The 7500-nt window shown below is 39.5% G+C and overlaps 1 pseudogene; it reads left to right on the top strand.

The window, feature by feature from the left end:
* The window catches only part of LOC138036631 (uncharacterized), a 3127-nt pseudogene extending 1079 nt beyond the window's left edge, over positions 1-2048 (top strand).
* Positions 2049-7500: the final 5452 nt, after the last annotated feature.

Raw genomic sequence — 7500 nt, 5'->3', positions numbered from 1 at the left:
TGTATTATGTACTTTCAAAGTTTTCATTTTATACAATAGGAAATCAATCAGCACAGGCAACCCAGTCAGGTCACACCATCCAGCAGCAACAAGCCCAGGCTGCACGGGCAACCCAGTCAAGTCACACCATCCAGCGGCAACAAGTCCAGGCTGCACGGGCAACCCAGTCAAGTCACACCATCCAGCTGCAACAGGCCCAGCCTGCACAGGCAACCAACTCGGTTCACACCATTCAGTTGCAACAGGTCCAACCTGCTTGGGCAACCCAGTCAAGTCACACCATCCAGCTGCAACAGGCCCAGATTGTCGAGCCAACTAATAATCAAGGTACAAAGTGATAGTTTCTAATGAAACTGCTGTCCTGCGTCGGCGAGCAAGTAAAACACTACCTGATTATCAACTCGAAGTTGATAAAGGTAAATTAACCATTAGCCCTTCATCGAAGCAAAGGGCTAAATGCTCGATATGTCAGCTACTAGAAACTTGCTACGGCGGTTAATTTACCGTTATCAACTTCGAGTTTATAATCAACTAGTGTAATAATCAAGGTAACCTTTGCCATGAAATTAAAACTGCAACTGTGCATTGTTCTGATAGTATGCACTATATTCATCAATTCTTAATATGGACTTTCGTGTCCTGTGCGTATAGGTAGTTGTTATTAAATCTGTCCGTTAAGATTATATTTCTTTAGGGTGGAATTAATCACTGCGATGAAAAAAATAAGTTATGGTAATTAATTTCGTTTTAGTGCAGATTTGCTTAGGAGTCAAAGCAATCAATTCAGTTTTGGACATATTTTACATTTTTGCCTCTCAACCCTGGCATCTGCCAGTGTTATTAAACCAGTTAAATTTAGTTAGACTATATTTCAATTATCTAGTTTTATTGCTTTTTAAGGCCTTTTTAAAATTTTATGGTTAAATGTATTAAAAGTACTTTATTGTTTCTATTTGTAGATGATGCTGAAGACTTGATTCCCATGCTTTATGATGATGATGCACCTAAGAAGTGTGTCACTGTGCATCGAAGTACCATGAGGAAAGACCTTATTGAAATATTCAGTGATCCCAATATTTCAAATTGCCTTCTTGATGTCAATGTCATTGATGCAAATGGACATCCAGAAGACGGGAGGGGCAAGGGAGTTCTGCTTGACATTCTTACTGAATTCTGGCAGGATTTCACTCACAGTTGGTAGTGGAGAGAAAATTCCTTTTATCAGGCATGACCTGCAGAAGCCTGAGTGGGAAACTATTGCAAGAATCCTGGTTTATGGTTACAAGACCGTTAAGTACTTCCCTTTGAAACTTTCTCATCTATTCTTCGCATCATGCATATTTGGAGAAGAGAGCATCACACCAGACTTTCTTCTAGCATCGTTTAGACAGTACATTGCAGCTGAAGACAGAGAGGTCTTGGACACATGTCTCAGTGATGCTTTTGATGCCAGCGACAAAGATGCCATTGAATTCCTCTCGACATTCAAGTTCTTCAGGGTGCCCAACAAAGACAACATTCGAAGAATAATCATGGAGTTGGCTCACCAAGAATTGGTTCAGAAACCAAGATATGTATTAAACAGCTGGGCCCCTATTGTAAACTCACTGCGGTGTGATTACACTTTCCAAACCCTTGAAGGTCTCAAGGAACTGTATGACAGCAAGCGTCCAACAGCCAAGAAAATAAATAACCTGTTCAGGGCAGAGCCGTCCAGTGAAGCCGAACGACAGAGTCTGAAACATCTAAAAAGGTTTGTCAAAACCTTAGAAGGAAAGGCAATGGCCAAGTTCCTCCATTTCTGCACAGGAAGTGATGTCATTACCTGTGACCACATTGAAGTGTCCTTCTCTTCTTTGGAAGGTTTTCAGCGACGCCCTGTGGTTCGAACATGTATACCAATGCTAGAGCTTCCTACTACGTATGAGTCATACCCAGCTCTGGCAGAAGAATTTACTAATGTCATGAAAGAAGACCAAGCATGGTTTTTTGACATGATTTAGGTGTTTTAATACTTCTCTAATATCAGCCTGCAAGCAGACTCAGTTCTTTGGATTTTCATGTGCAGAGCTGTGATTTGCGAACTGTCAAGAGAAGGGATGGCAAAACCTTTTCCCATCCTGTCCCATTTCCCCTGATGCCTCGTTTCACTAGATGGTTCCCATGTAGCAGCTCTGCAGTCAAGACTCACTGGGTAACCCAACCAAGTGATCATGCATATAAGCATTTCCCTGAAGAAGACTTGATATCTCAATAGAATCTCAATCAATGTGTCTGATAGACAGTGTGTAAACAGACTGGCCAATTTTGGAGAGGGTTATACTTAGTATGTTCAGTACACAAAAGTTGTTGTCTCAAGTTATGATAACAGGTTAATCACTGATAGAAACAAAGATTTTCAAATTGTTCAAGGCAAGATAATTGTGTTTCTCACTGTTTACAGTTTTGTTCCAGTTCTAAGAGAATAAAAAAGTTATCATTTTGTTAACACAAAACACTGTTATTAGTTACTGTTTTACAACATAAACCGTGTATGGGTGTCAAGGTGGGATTGCAAACTGCAGTTTACATTATTTTTTTAGGTAGATTAAACTTTCAAGGAAGTCATCATACTGTTGATGAATTGTGTTTATTCGGAAACACCCAAGAGGGGCTTTTGCAGAAATCATATCTCAAATAATTACTAGCAGCTGATTAGTGCTACAATTCATTGCACATATTTAGCCTTCTATTGTCTGAGAAGGGTTTGTTGAATTTAAGAAACATGACAGAAGTGGGTTACAGCTTTACAAGAGAAAACTATTAGTGGGTTTTTAATAAATACACACGATACATTCACTGAAAGTTTGTCATTCCACTTGAGGTTTCTGTTTAAAGTTATAGTTCAAGGTGTTCAGTTTTGCTGTATGGACTACAGAACAAATATGTAGCAGCATATTCAAGTTATGTGATTACTATAAATTTAGTATGATTTTTCCAGTAATTCTGATTACTATGATGATGAATAACAATATTGCTGCATAATTATTATTATTATTATTATTATTATTATTATAACAGTACAGCTGGAAATCTTATGCTCAAATGTAACAATACAACTGTATTTTCATGTGTTGAGTTAATAAAATAACATTAGTAACCCAATGTGGACCATAGAATTGTTGATTTACAATCCTTGGAATGTCGGTAGGCTGGAAAAGGTGGAATTCAGAATCCTATTGTTAAATATTTCTTTATTTACCTTCATTTTTGTTTCTGTCATCTCATGCACATGGTTACATATGTGAGCCATTGAATACATCTATATATTTTTCAATGTTATTGTAAAGCACAAGGAAAAGTGAAATCATCCAAATTCCCTAATTCCTGCTTTCCAATTTACCTGTTCTTTGCCGTTTTCTCAAATAATATAAAACATTAAATAACAGTGATAGAAAGCGATCTAGTGAATTCATGATTATTATAAATCCTGAAACCTGGCAGCCTCCCTTCCAAAAGCTGGACAAAGTAACACAACTGAAAGCAAACTGCAGCTGTTACTAATACAATTGGTTTTGTTGTACATGTACATATGTATCCTGGATTTAAATGGTTATCTTTTCATGCCTGTTTCTTTGCCCTCAACAAATACAGTAAGTTGTCTACATACTGAGTATGTACAGTAATGTTCATCTACCTTGTTCAGGGTCAAATTTGTTTTTGGTTTGAGTTTTGGGTTGACTCACAGTGCATCCAGTTAAGGAGAACACTAAGAGCACCATCTCATAACAATGCCAGATCAGTGAAAGAAGTTGACTAAGACTTGTGATGATAAAGGAAAATTAAAGGTTGAACTAGGGTTGGTAAAAGAGCACTTCCCTCTAGTGTTTTACATCACAGCTTTTAACTGTTAATAAATTAAACAGTTTAACTAAGGCAAGTCTCTTACTGACTTGACAAAATCACGAACTCTGAGGAAAAGATCAATTCCAGAGTTTCCATCATCCTCTAAGGGATCTGGCACATGGGTCTTTAAGACTGTCATTTCTTGCACAGTCAGTTGGACGTGGTTCCCAGGAACAACAACATTACAATCATCATCCATCTCTGACACACTTGACTCAAAGTCAATGCCATAAGATTCTGGATCACAAAGTACTGCATCATCCATACTGTGCATGATGCCGGCATGCCACAGTGCCATTGGGGATTGGTATCCTGCGGTACGTATCTCATGGAAGTTCCACTGCTCTACAAATTGCCCAAGTGATGCATTGATCCTTGGTAAATAGATGTAATGTAGAGCAAATAGATCAATCTCACAGAGTGAATCAAGCAAGCACGAGTTTTCCAAGAAATTAAAGATATCTTTGTAAAATGCAATGACCACCCTATTCGTCTCCCGCCACAGTCTCTCAATACGGACATTGTGAACACTTCTTCCTGCTATGAACCTGCCCCGATTATCACCACGATTCTCAACCATAAACCTTGCAACTTCAACATTTTCGACACCATGGTCTCCCCTCACACGTAGAGGTAACCCAAAATCATGGGTACCCTCGATAAAATATTGCAAAACTGTAGATGCTAAGTTGTTTGTTGCACAGTTTAGATAGACTATTGCCCTGCTATACCCATCTGTGCATCCATGTATGACGAACCTCCAATTCACAAGTTTATGGTTCCCGTCCATATGCCAAAGGTGATTAGGAGCTCTGACATTGTACTGCCTCCTTTGAATTGCAGCTCTCCTCCGCAGTGCTCTACCAACAGGATCAATCTTACTTAGAATATCTCTTATTCGGTGTCTTTGAACAAAAATACCACGAGCCCGCAGACCACCACTTACATAGGACTCGCCAGCATAAGGTGTCTGGCTCAACATTCCTGTCACAACAGTATAAAGTTCTTCATAAGTAATGTCCACAAAGCTTTCATGAAGTCCAAACTCTTGTCTACGTCGATATAAAGTGCTGTCACTAATCCCAAGTGAAAGTGCTATTCCTTTCCAATTCATCCCAGTTTCTCTCAGAGTTTCGATTTGTTCTTTGGTAATGTTAAACCTGGGCCTTCCTCCTGTGCTTGCTTGTGTACTAGGAACCCAAGCTGGTGACTTACTTTTGCTCATTTCTCTCTGACTCTTTGTGGTACGGATTTCCTGCAACAAGCTTTGCGAAACCGAGAGCAGATCTTCCATAAGTCGCTTCAGTTCATCATTGGCATTATTTTGTATTGCAATTGCTATTGCATGAACAACTTGGAAATGATCCTCTAGCCTTCTCTCCAAATAGTCTAAAGGAATAGAATTAAGTTCATCATTGAGCTCCTTATCCACCTCATCGAAGCACTGCTTCATGGAGTCAAAAAATTCCTCTAAGTCTCGACTATCTTGGTCACGGCGCATTCGGCGGCCGCCATCTTGATCACAGGCGGTTGCTACTTGATGTAGGTGTGAGTGTATTATCCCTCACTCGTTTCCAGTCCTTTCCAATTCTCAATTACCAATCGACAGTCTCGATCACCAATCGACAGTCGATATTCTCGACCATAGGGTTCGACATTTTCGATCATCAATTTTTTTTTCGACTATGGCGATCGTGTTCTCAATCATCAATCGTGTTTTGGACCATAGCGATCGTCATTCCCAATCACCAATCGTGAATCTCAACCATAGCGATCGTCATTCTCAATCACCAATCGATAATCTCAACCATAGCGATCCTGTTCTCGATCAGCAATCGTGAGCTCGTACCACTTTTGAATGATATGGCCTCCCATAGAAAATATCTGTTCAGAAGACGATTTGGGATCTAGAATTTTCTGAACGTTCGTTGCAAAATTTTGGCGATGTTGCGATGCTAACGTCATTTTTGGAGGAAAATATAATGTGAGAAATCTACAATGGGTACTTGATACCCTGGCTAAAATCTCGACTTGATATGATTACCCTAACTGTATCAAAGGACATAATATGTTTATTTGTTTAAAAAAAGGCCAAACTATTAAGAGCCTCCTTAATATAACCACAGTGCCTGGTATTTCTATTGCTCATACGTTCTGGGATCCACTCTTGTTCCCTATTTGTGGTACTTACTAATACAGGGATAATTTTTCTCACAATTTAAAACCTGACAGAGAAAGCAGAAGTAATAGCAAGTGCTCTTGGTTATCCAAAAAGAAAACTTGGAGTAACCATGCATTTCCAAGGGGCACATGTAATTATAAGTTTCAATTTGAAAAAGATCAATGCACTGTATTTTAATTAAACCTTTTAGAAATATTGTTCCCCCAAATCTAGGTCTTTCTATAAACCAGAACCCTACAGTGTACCTGTTTGCACAATGATCTGAAAATACCTAGACTCACTAAACTGTAGAGTACCTTGACACTGATTTGCATATGAATGGAGTCTATGTTGCACCCTCTTTCTTCAGACGACAGACAGACATCTTCCCTATTTAGCAGGAATTTGACAATTTTAATGCGAATCTCCATGTAAAGGACGCATTTCTAACTTCTATTCCATGTATTGCTATTCCGGAAATGCTCAATCGAATCCACCTTAAAACTATGCGTTGTGGTCTGCAACCTGCAAACTACACCTTCCAGTTTTTTACAGGTTTGTATGGCTTGTATATATATATACAAACCCGGAAACATCCCTCTCTACGTCAACAAGATATCAAATCATCCACCTCGCATTATCGAAAACATTCCGAAATCCATCAACAAACGTTTGTCCGAAATCTCAATTGATGAACATTCGTTTAACGAAGCGGCACCTCTTTATCAGAAAGCCCTCGATGACAGCGGATACAATCACCGGCTCGCATTCACACCAAGAATTACACAGTCTTCGAGCTCCTCCAGAAGGAACCGCCACAGGAACATCATTTGGTACAACCCACCTTTTAGCAAGAACGTGGCTACAAATGTTGGACGAACGTTCCTTAAGATCCTCGACGAAGAGTTCCCTGAAAGTCATGTGTTACACAAAATCTTCAACCGCAACACAGTAAAGATCAGCTACTGTTGCATGCCCAACCTCAAGCAGAAGATCGATGGTAACAATAAATCAACGTTACTGAAAACATCTGCACCACCAGATTTGAAAGCATGCAACTGCCGAATACCAGCAGACTGCCCTATGGCCGGACATTGCCTTACATCATCCGTGGTTTACCAAGCTACAGTGACAACTGAGGATAACAGGCCAGCCCAAACTTATGTTGGACTCACTGAGAACTCTTTTAAAACAAGATTTGCTAACCACAAATCTTCTTTCAACAACCCCGACAAGAGATTCAGTACAGAGCTCAGTAAGCATGTTTGGTGTTTGAAGGAAGAAAGATTAAAAATTCAAGATCACCTGGAAAATTTTGAAACAAACCTCTCCTTACAACCTTGTCTCGAACCGATGTAATTTGTGCCTATGGGAGAAATATTTTATCATTTGTAGACCTGAACTGGCGACCTTGAACAAGCGTAATGAGCTGGTAACTTCCTGTAGGCACGCTA

This window comes from Montipora capricornis, unplaced genomic scaffold (assembly GCF_036669925.1).
Source record: "Montipora capricornis isolate CH-2021 unplaced genomic scaffold, ASM3666992v2 scaffold_492, whole genome shotgun sequence".
NCBI classification, from domain to species: Eukaryota; Metazoa; Cnidaria; class Anthozoa; order Scleractinia; family Acroporidae; genus Montipora; species Montipora capricornis.
The sequence above is the reverse complement of the archived record's forward strand: the minus strand, read 5'-3'. Positions and strand labels throughout refer to the sequence as shown.